The following is a 12,101-nucleotide window of genomic DNA, read 5'->3' as shown; positions in this document are numbered from 1 at the left end:
AAACAGTCCTTAAATAGTAGTTATTTCAAGGACCTTTGCTGCAAAGGGAAGTAGAGAAATATTGTGGAGGCTAGCTGTGCAAATAAGGGTTAAAAAAAAAAAAACACAAAATTTTTAGAAACATTTGGAGAAATAAGAGCATGCTGTATGCTGATGTGAATGTCTAGTTGAAAAGAAGCAAGTGATTGTACAGAAGAGTGAGGAAAGAATTCCTGGAGGAGTCAGCAAATGGATATGGGATCAAGTACAAAGTGGGTCATGGTGAGTTCATGTGAAGTTTTAGCCAGAACAGCAGAGTATAGATGCAAATAAAGCTGGATAGGTAGGGTGGTATTGGGACTCTCTGAATGTTCTCTTCCAATTACTTTAATTTTTTTATTGAAGTAGAAAGATAGGTCATTATCTGAAAGTAAAGCTGGAGGAAGGAGCATTGGAGGAGAGAAGTCCCCCCAACCCCAAAAAAGGCTTTCAAGAATTTTTCAGAATGAGGATGAAATAAAGGCATTTTTCAAATAAATAAAAATTAAAAGTGTTTCTTACCAGTGAACCCTCACTAAAGGAATTAGGAAGGAAATGATCTGAGGAGTTCCCGTCGTGGCGCAGTGGTTAACGAATCCGACTAGGAACCATGAGGTCGCGGGTTCGGTCCCTGCCCTTGCTCAGTGGGTTAACGATCCGGCGTTGCCGTGAGCTGTGGTGTAGGTTGCAGACGCGGCTCGGATCCCGCGTTGCTGTGGCTCTGGCGTAGGCCGGTGGCTACAGCTCCAATTCAACCCCTAGCCTGGGAACCTCCATATGCCGCGGAAGCGGCCCAAGAAATAGCAACAACAACAACAACAAAAAAAAAGACAAAAGACAAAAAAAAAAAAGAAAATGATCTGAGAGGGAAGGTCAGATGGGCTAAAATGAATGGTGAGCACAGAAATAATTAAAAAGCAGTTTAACCTAAATAAGTGTCTAAATAAATCAATAATGATAATATCTAATTTTGAGGATTACAAAAAATTAACACTTAACTATAACACACAAATAAGGAAAGGGTATGACTGGCATATGTTTGCATGTGCAAGTCCAAGTATCATCATTTCTCAAGTTGAAATGATCAATAGAACCTTATAGAATTATTTCTAAATAATAATATTTAATGTTACATTTGGCGATATCTCCAAATTTCAGCAGAAAAAAAAAAAATCACTCTTTTTCTCTCATTCTCCCTTTTCCTTCATTCTATATCCAATTAAACAAAACAAAAATTCGTACAACGCTTCAGTCTCAGGATAACAAAGAACTGGAAAAGAGACATTAAGAAGTAATAAAGGAGTTCCCGTTGTGGCGCAGTGGTTAATAAATCCGACTAAGAACCATGAGGTTGTGGGTTCGATCCCTGGCCTTGCTCAGCTGGTTGGGGATCTGACGTTGCCGTGAGCTGTGGTATAGATCGCAGACGTGGCTTAGATCAATCCCACATTGCTGTGGCTGTGGTGTAGGCCAGCAGCTACAGCTCCAATTAGACCCCTAGCCTAGGAACCTCCATATGCCGTGGGAGCGACCCTAGAAAGAGAAAAAAAAAAAAAAAAAAAGAAGAAGTAATAAACCCAGCAACTCACCATTACCTCATAAACATTTTGCCTTGCCTTTAAGTAACAGGGCAGCTATACTGTAATTCCTTTACAACAGCCAATGTACTACCAAATGGAAATTAAACAAAACCAAAGAAATCAAAAAACTTCCTCCTCCCCATCCTGATTCCTCACTAAATAAATTAGTTCTGGAATTTAAATGCTGGTTTCTATTGACTTTTAAAATCCAAATAATTAAACATTCCAACAGACCAAAACTTGTTTCACACTTAATCTAAAATTTCCTTTTTGTTACACCTTATTTACTTTAATAGTTTATTACTAATTTTCTCTTTCTTACTTAAAATTGCTTAATGTTAATCAGAAAATCTTACTTCTGTTTAAAGGTCTGCTTTTTGGGGTGGTGGAACTATGTCTTGCCAATTCCCAACTTTCAAGATGTTTCAATGATATGCATGAATTATTTTTAGAATAAAAAGAATTAAATCTGTTTTTACATTAGAAGTTAGGGGGGAAAGTGTATTATATCTTCTGGGCCCTCTATTATAATATTGAATAAAATGTTTCTGGGTTTTCACATCTTTGAATTTTATTTTGCAGTCACTAGGGCTATGATTCAATGGCCTTAAAGAAAGAAAGAAATCCATAGCTCACCCTCCTGTTCAAAAATTAAAGCACCACAATCACAAAAACAATAAACACATTTTAAGGACATTAAAACAACAGCAACAACAACATCAATTACCCTGGCGTCTATATGTTTAGAGAATGTGTTTGCATTTTTATTGCTATCACATTACCTTCTTGTAGAGAGTATAGTTAGGGGAATACTATTTTAATACCGTGTTAACTGGAAGTGAAACTAACATTTAAAAATTCATGCAAAGAGTTTTTATGTTCTTATATTAGCATTCAGAGGTAGAGTAAGGGTGATTGGAAGGCATGTGAGTTTGACTCAAACACAAATTGTATTTGTTCATATAGAAATAAAACCCTTGTGATATATGGTCTGGCTTGACTCAAAGCTTAATTTGCTACACTTTTCGGTGAGCACAATTAATAATATAAAAGCAATATTTGAGATTTTAAAATGATAACTTCTAAACATAGTTTTATTCAAACTGCAATGTTTTCATTGATTTTCTTTGAAAATAATGCAGTGGGCTCTTAAGTTGTGTGTAGCATTCCTTATACTCTATCATTAATATATAAAAAATGAATAAATATGTGACAGTCTAAATTTCTTCTGAAAGATTGATTGCTCAATCTTAATTAAATTCAAAATAGATTTTTCTAACATTAACCTGGACACAATATTTTCATTCGATATTAGCTTTTGAAATGTTTGCTCTCCAACTGAATCTTCCTCTGTATCTTAATAAAGTTTGTTTTTTTCAACAATAATAAAAACTTGTTACAATGGAATTTTCTTTCATTCATCGGGACAAGTATACTTATCTCTTTATAATATTATACAAATTTTCATAATTTAAAGATTTGCATTTTTGTTGGATGAAATAGTGAATACCTGTGTGTAAGATAATACAAAGTCACAAATTTAATTGCTTCATAGGATAATAACAAAGTCTGAGTTGATTTGTTTCACCGGATTTTAACATTTTTGTTCACCAATACATCCATGCTAATTCAGTAAGCACCTTAGACTTCAGCAAACATTAAATTTCTGGAAATTTTTTTATTATTTCCCAGTGTAGGAAGTAGAATAATTTAAACCAAAATGTAGATCTCTCTCATCATTTTATCAAAGACACATATTAAAACCTTTTCAGGTGATGGTGCAGAGTAATACTCAGACCTCTCCAAATGTACCTAGATTAAATTTTGAGTTAAAAAAAAAATAGCATTTAGGAGCAATGTGTTCATGAGCTTTAGTCTGGCAAAAAATGTCAAGGCCTTCCATTGCCAGCCAAAATAGAGGATTTACACTCATTCCTTAACTAAAAATTCAAACAAAATATGTCAAACAATGATTTTCAGACATTGAACAACTGGCAGCAGAGAGTAGTGATCCCTGAGAGAGAGAAATAAACTAAAGTTATGTGATTGCTTCAGCTTACTTCCAAGAGAGAGTTTCCAAACCACAGCGCAAGGGGAGAGAATCAAAACAGTGCCCAGAGTTCCCAATGGATTGAGAAGACAGAGATAAGAATATGAGGAAACCAAGGCATTTAGAATTTGCAGGACAGAGTACCAGCCCAGAGACAGCTGCAAAGAGAGGGAGTTCCTGAGATACACAAAGAGTATTCCCCTAGAGACTTCAACTTCATGCTGATTAGAGGACTGTGTAAGCAGACTACCTTTTGGCTGGGCAACAAACTACTGAAAAGAAGCAGGAAGAACAAGTTCTAGAGATCACATTGAGCTGTGAATGGTTCATGTTTCCAAGAGGTAGATGTAGAAATATAACACACAAGGTGTGCATCAAGAAGAGTACTCAGGACATTGCGTTACTGACTGGAACAAATTAGCCTAGACTAAAGACTACTTTGATTCTACTTGCAAAGATTAAAGCTGATTGTGAAAAAATCAAAATGTTTCCAAGCGTCTTTACTTAATCCTAGAGCAAAACTCAAAAGTATTTCTAAAAAGTACTAAAAATACCATCACTCACAATGCTTGATATCCAATAAAAAATCACCAGACATACAAAGAATAAGAAAATATGACCAACATGTGGAAAAAAACAATTCAATAAAAACTGACCAATGAATGACACAAAGGACAACTGTAAAAAAGCAGATTAAAACAACTATAACCATGCTCCATATGTTCAAAAGGTAGAAGAAAGAATGAGCCTACTAATGAGAGACATGAAATGTACTAAAAAAAGACCTAACCTTAAATTCTAGAAAAGAAAACTGTAATGTCTAAATAAAATTTATTCCAAATAATATAAATCCTAGCCTAGGAGCTGGAGAAAATTGCAACCAGGAAACACCCACGGGCTGGACAAAGAGTCCTGACGTTCCTTATCCTTTGAGCAAATTAAGAAACAATGGTGATAATCCGGCTATTTCCTATTTCTTTGATGCTATAGTGGTAGTTACTTGTTTTGTGTTTTGCATTCCCCCTCTGATCATTCACTTTACACATAGTGATTAGCAATAGTTAGGCAAAGGCGGGGAAATAGCTCTGTTCCTTTACAGTTTTAGCAAACCAAATAAAATGTTTAATAAAGTAAAAAAAAAAAAATACACCAAATAAGATTAAAAGCAGATTTGATACTATATAACAAAAGACCAGTGAATTAAATACATAACAGTAGAAACTTCTCAAAATTAAGCTAAGAGAAAAAGTCTCAAAAAATTATGGGATAATCAGTGAGCTATAGGACAACTTTAACCAAGCTAATGTACATTTAATTGGGGTCACAGAAAGCAAGGAGAAACAGAAAAGTGCCCCTAGGTTTTGAAGGCTTTTATCTATGGCTCATCCCTAGAAACAGAGGATTAGATGAAAGTGTAAAGAGAGAAGAGTGATCCTGCCTTAGTGTAAAAAAGGTAAAGAACATGGTGCTCACTAAATTCAACAGATATTAGGAAGATTGTCCTTTACTTTTAGTTAAGAGTTTTGAGCTACAGTGGCCATTCTTCATATGATGCCTGTCATCCCACTTCTGATAAAAATCTTCCCAAGTTAATATACGTACAAGTGTGGCCTACAAGGTGTGAGGGTGAAATGGATAAAGCAGTCAAGACTCAGGCTGAAGAAAAAATTTTAAGTTCTGAAACTCTGTCACTTATTAATGTACTCTCTTTCCTTCCTCTCTTATCTCTGTCTCCCACTTTCTTCAGACAGAGGCCTTATTATCTCTTGGTATATCACAGAGCTCCTATTCACACTGGCATTGGAAGGAGTACATAACTCCCAGTGGAATCATGACTCTTGAAATTATAGAGACGATTACAATATTCATTCATACATTTTTTTTCATTCATTCAAAATCTTCTATGGGTCAAGCACTATGAAACGTGCCGGGAATATATTAGTGAATAAGGCAGATACATTCCTGACCCATGGAAATTCTAGACTCCTGGAGAGATTAGCATTACCTTGATAATAGCATTAATTAATCAATCATTGTTTAGTATACTAACATTAATTATTTGTCAGAGGTCAACCACTTTCTTCCATGGTCTGTGTTCACAGGGGCCCAGAAACCCCTAGAAACACATTTCCCAGAATTCCTTGGTAACTGACTTCCAGTTAGGGTCCTCTTTGGCAGTTCTAGCACCCTACTAAGCACCCTAAGAAGTCATAAACAAACTCCCAATCTGAGTTACCTCACTTTGCTTTTATATTTCCTAAGTGTAGCCTAAAATCCTACATCTTCCATATCAAAGTGAACAGGCCCCAGTTTAATAGGAAAATAACTCAGAATATGGAATCAACTCTTTCAACGCTTGAATAATTAATTCCTTCCATTAAATTCACTTTCCTTGAAAGACATTGCGATTTCTGTTCCTCTGACTGTTACACTTATCATTTTGATTATTGCTAAATCTATGGTTCAATAAATATATGTAATGGGAGATATTAATTATATTGGGGAATCATAGACTATATCTTTGAAGAATTAATATTTAAACTAAGAACTGGAATAGGAATAGAAGTTATCAAGGTAGAAAGAAGCAACAAGTCACATGGTCAAATATCACACTGTTAAGATATCAAAGAAGAACTATTCTACAAAAGGCGATTCCTTGCTATACAGTTGACATAATTCCATGTTGTACCTCTTACTGTGCCATTGAAGCTATAGTAAGCCTGTCAGAGTCTACCTCAGAGGGCTAACACAAAGAGTTGTTTTGTTTTGTTCTTTATTGTGATCCTATTAAATTCAGTGATATTTTTGCTTTTACCAACTCTGGTGTCTTCACAGTTCTGGAAAAACATTTCCAGGGAGAAATGTCCAGCTTATAAAATCTCTTATCATGGGCCTTGACCAGCATTTCCCAAGCACATTCCCTGCCTTGCCTCCCTCAGGTCACACATTTAATAAGGAGCCTTGAAATCTCAAAAAAGATTAGATTGAGTAACTGAATAATTGCTTCTACCCTTCTACCTTTTGCATAGCATTCCTTGTGATGTGGCTGCATAATTAAAAGCTAACTTAACAGTAATCTAAAATTCCCTATTCTTTCCCAACATTAGATCAGTATCATTGATTTTTTTTTTCTTTTTGCCTCAGGCTCTGATATGGCCCAGCACTGCACCTGTTACTGATCCTTTGATATTTTTTCATTGTATAGTTTTTTCGTGTGTTTAAAAAAAAATCAGTTTTTAAAAAACATTGTATTAAAATACTATTTGTCATGATTTTAGATTTTTGGAAGGGGGATTCCCTCTTAACTTTTTCACCTGAGGCAAGTGCCTCCTTCACCTTACCTATTCCCAACTCTACAGGTCTTGTTACTCCTTGAAGGAATTTTAGCTGGCAGCAGGGTTGGATATCTCTGTCTATACCACCCCCTGGAGGTTCCCAGTCATAGGGATGACAAGAACTGTAAGAGGGAGGGAGAGAATTCATTCTCTTAGAGCACATTTAAAGACAAGTCATTGAGTATGTTTGCATAAACAAATTTGAATATCAGGTGATATTATTTCTGAAACTCATTATTTGTTTTTAAAACTATATATTGTGGAGGCCAAGTACATTTTAGGAGGAAAAATCTATGTGAACAATTACTTGGACTTTTTATTAGTCCTAATTATAAGACAATAATCAACCCACAATTAGCAAAATACATTTAAAATATAGGAAAATAAGATATTACAAACCAGAGAAGTATTTAATTTGATGTGGGCTTCCCCATAACTGTACCCATCCTCAACCTTGAATCTTTCAAACAGTTTGGCCACATAGAAATGGGTCACATGTATTTGTGGCTCTCTCTTTCTTGTGATTCTCTAGAATTTATGTTTGGTTTCTCAAGGGCTCACTTTTACATTTCCTGAGGAAACCCACAAATATGACATCTTCTTTATTAATCTTAATAGGCTTCAATGTAATGGGAAAAGACTCCAGACTATGTAATCTGGCAGGTATCCTGGGCAGGTATCCTAATGGCTCCTTGCTTATACCTGGAAAAGATATTTAGGTCTCTACTTCCTTAACCCCAAAATGAAGGTTTTAGACTAAAATGTCATTAACATATTTTATCATTTTCACATTCTATGATCAAGTGATTCTGATCCATATACACATTTTATACCATATGGAAGACTTAGTTTAAGTTGTACTTATTGGCACTCTCTTTTCATCTCTGCTTTTGTGTGCAATACTAAACTTTATTTTAATATCTTCAGCTAAAATTGGTCACTTAGGAAATAATTTGGGGACTTCCAATCATAGCAAAAGTTTTGACCTCCAACATGTCTCAGATGATCTTTCCCACTTTCTTACGTTCTTTTTTTCAGGGGGTGGGGTAGGCACTCCCGCAGCAGATGGAAATTCCCAGGGCAGGGACTGAACCCATGCCACAGCCACAGCTGCAACCCAGCCACAGCAGTGACAATGCCAGATCCTTAACCTGCTGTGTCACTAAGAAACTCTTTTTATGTTCTATTTTTAAGTTGTGTCCTTCTTTATCATGTTCCCTAAAATGCCCTATCTCAGAACACTTTCCTTACACAAGCCAAAGATTTACAAGCATGTGAAAGGAACAAGTTTAGTGCTGCTTACATTTCTTAACCTTTCTTTTTCCTTTTTTCTTTCTCACTGTCTCTCCTCCCCTCTCTTTTCTTTCTCCATTCTCTTTTTTTCTTCCTTGTCTTACTTTTCTTATTTTCTCTTTTCTTTCATTAATGTCCCTTATGACAATTTAGAAGATCCTAGATATTCAGAACACATAAGCAAGTACAAATGACATTACAAATTGAATTTTATTCGACAGTATACATACTATATGTACTATATTCAGTGCATATGGAATAATATAGTAAGGAAAATATATGCTGTAACTGAAATGAATTAGTGATTACAAATAAGTGGTGACAAAAGACGGTTAGTAGAGAATGAACAGTGTTTTTTTGGGGGGGGGCAGAAATCAGTAAACAGAGGGAAAACAAAAAATAAGATGATAAGTGTGGGGCCAGGAATGATTGAACGATAGATACAAAAATACCCAAAATAACTTTTCCTCCTCTTTTGGAAGGTTTGGCTCCTCTCAACTTTCAAAACTGTTGATTCCTCTTAGAAGCATTACCTGAGCACCTCATAATGAATTATCCATTCCTTCCTCTTTCTTACTTATATTTTAATATCATTACACATGTTAGCTTATATCATGCTAAAAGGAATGCATTTATTTGCATATCTGTTGTCCTGCTTCCCACTAACCATCAGTTTCCTTGAGGACATGACTGAGTGTTTTTCATTACCTTTGAATTCTTCCATCTGGCACATATCAGGTACCTCATTTCAAATTCTATGTCCCCTATTTACTATTCATGTAAACATACACTAATTTTTAAGATTTTTTTTGTGAGCCACAATTCCCTCATTTATAAAATTAGGAAAATACCACTTCAGGATTTAAATGAAATAACTCAGGTTAACATTTCCTTAAATACTAGGAAATTAAACTTTTGTTTTTAAAAGCCTCAAATTTTTAATAATATTAAACTGGACTCTGTGAGAAGGAAAAGCCTCCGAGACTTAATGAAGAAGGAGACTGTCTAATCCTGGCTACTGGATTCTTGAGGTTTTGTGGGCCAAGAGGGTGGCAAGTTCTATAGTGTCAGAGACCTGGCAGGCCTCTCAAGGCTCTTGGAAATAGCACAGCACTGAGAGCCAGATTTTTAAAGCATATTCTATAGAAGTAGCAGTCTCTGTGTTAGGCCACCCATTGCAGATCTCAGAAAGCCTTATTATTCAGAAACTTAAGTTATTTCAATATTTCTATATCTTAGGCTTTTCCACATACAGAAGAAAATCCTTCTCCATTTTCCACATTCATATTGATCTTTCTACTAATGGATGTGACTCATTCTCACAATTCTTCATATGTCTCATAAGATTCTTCTAAGAAATAACAATCCCATTCAAATTTCAGAGGTTTTACTAAAAATACTTTTAAAACTTTTATAAAAATCTATAAATGGGTAAAGGCAATAAGCAAATCAATAAAAAATATTCCTAAAATTCAATCCTATATCTGTTGCTCAGTTTTTCTTTTTTTTTTTTTTTAATTTATTTTTTTCCCACTGTACAGCAAGGGGATCAAGTTATCCTTACATGTATACATTTTTTCCCCCACCCTTTGTTCTGTTGCAATATGAGTATCTAGACATAGTTCTCAAAGTTTTTCTAATACAATACTGTGAAAAGATATTTCTGGCTCATTTCACAACCTTTAAGTATTCCTAAGTAAATTTTTTTTACTTTCTCTTTCATTTTCATTGAGAAATAGCAACTAAAACTCTTAGCTTTACATGGTCTTTATGGACAAAAAAATAAATATCTAAACAAAGTCAAATTATTTAGTTGTTTGACAAATTATGCAAACCTCTGAAGCATGTATTCCCTCTTCTTATTGCCCTCAGGTAATTTAAGCAACCAAATGTATCTCTAGTCAAGTTTAACATATTCCCATTCTAATTATGATCTCTCGGCAATTCATTATTATTTTTTTTTAATTCTAACATGATTCCCTCCAAAAGTGAAAGAAATGCTAAAGGAAATTGTAATGGTATCCAAAGAAAAAAATTTTAATTATGAGCTATAAAAATATTTTATGAAGTGTCATATCGGCCTTGCTTAAATAATAATGGATAAACAGTTGTTTTTCCTTCCTTTTATAGCATACGACTGTAAAAATATAGTACTAACGTCACACTATAATAATATATATTCTATTTTATAGTATTTCACAAATTTTCATTAATATTATGAGTGGAAGACAACCTAATTGTACTTGCTTTTATTTTTTATATTTGCTCTTATTAAAAATATGAAGTATCAAAAAGTTACAGTCAAATATTCACTAATTTTTTACCTTAAAAGATTGTAAAATTTTGTGCTAATTTATTTATTATGTAATTTATTTATTTTCAAACAATAATGAAAGTCAGCCTACAAATATGAATATGAACAATCTCTATTTCATCTCATTCATATCTAATTCAAATAATTTATTTAATGGTTTTTATTTTTAAGTAACTCATTTCTCTCTTTTTAAGAGCTCATAAATCAAATGAGCACTAAGTTGCATTTATTTACTGCAGTGAATAATAAGAAATAAATGTCTTACATTAAATCATGAAATTCAGGTATATTTATGCCTCACTTTAGGGAAATATAATTTTCAAATTTTGAATTTATAATATATGTATCTTTATAAAAATATATTCTATAAGATAACTTTCTTGTCTGGTGCTCTTTCTTTAACTTATATGATTAATAGATAAATAGATTACATTACCTACATTATATACAATAATTATATCCTCAACCAATTCTTTGTAAACATATATATCCCATCAAATGGGATAAACATACTTACGCCAAGTCTCTATAAACTTGGGCAAAATTTGAAACCATTTTTGGATACCCAAAAAAGAATGCTATTTAGAAATATCACATACCAGTTCTTCAACTCATCATTTCCTTTTTCTTATATCAAATTCATAACTGAAACAAATGTTGCCAACAATTTTTAAAATAGCATTAAAATTTTTCTCCATTTCTAACCTGTAGAGCAAAATTTAAAGTTTAAATGTTTTTAACACTTAAACATTTAAAATTAAGTTGAAATATATAGTTATGCGCTTTTCAAGCCCTAGATATAAGTAATTTCATATTTTATCGTTCTAATTAAATAATTTAGAGGAAAAAATTACCTTTGGTAATGTCTCAGAAACATGATCTGTGAAAATCAGTCTCTCCATTTGCTTCCTATGTGCTGTAAGCATGATCTTTCTGTTTACTCCTACTTCTCTACTAGTTCTACTTCTAAGGGAGGCCAAGCTACATAAACTACAATTCAGTTCCTCTTTTTGGCATTACATTCATTTCTCATATTCCTGAGTATAATGAGAGAATGAGTAATATTTAACAGATCACGATTTGAATAATTTTCAATTACAAAGAACAATCCAATTCTTTTCCTTTTTTCCCCCCACTATTAAATATTGTATTATTTAGTCAACAATGCTTTTTAGCCAAATAAAAGTTAGAGGTGATTAAAAACTAAGAAGTAAGCACAAAATTCAATGTGGACAATATTGCCACTATTAGGTGACGGCTCCTAGGAAAAGATAAATAGTTTCTCTATCATCATAATGCAGTTTTAGTTTTCCTTATTTTTACAAATCTCTTCTGGAAAAGTCAACGAATAAATCCACGTAGAAAACACTGGGTTTGTGTCAGTCAAAGATTTAGAAGAACAAGTGAGTTATCTTCCCAGAAAAAAAAAAAGTAACGTACATACATCAGTGTGTTTATATCTATTTGTGTATTTGTCAGTGGGTGAGTATGATAATCATTACCCGTTTTCA

At 33.6% G+C, this 12,101-nt stretch overlaps 1 protein-coding gene across 1 annotated transcript in view; it reads right to left on the bottom strand.

Moving 5' to 3' along the window:
* Positions 1-11,575, bottom strand: part of TFEC (transcription factor EC) — a 279,833-nt gene extending 268,258 nt beyond the window's left edge. The window contains 1 exon segment of the mRNA XM_013990837.2: positions 11,445-11,575. The gene's annotated coding sequence lies outside the window, so the exon portion shown is untranslated.

The sequence above is a fragment of the Sus scrofa genome, chromosome 18 (genome assembly GCF_000003025.6).
Source record: "Sus scrofa isolate TJ Tabasco breed Duroc chromosome 18, Sscrofa11.1, whole genome shotgun sequence".
NCBI classification, from domain to species: Eukaryota; Metazoa; Chordata; class Mammalia; order Artiodactyla; family Suidae; genus Sus; species Sus scrofa.
Note: the sequence above shows the minus strand (reverse complement) of the source record. Positions and strands in the feature narration are given on the sequence as shown.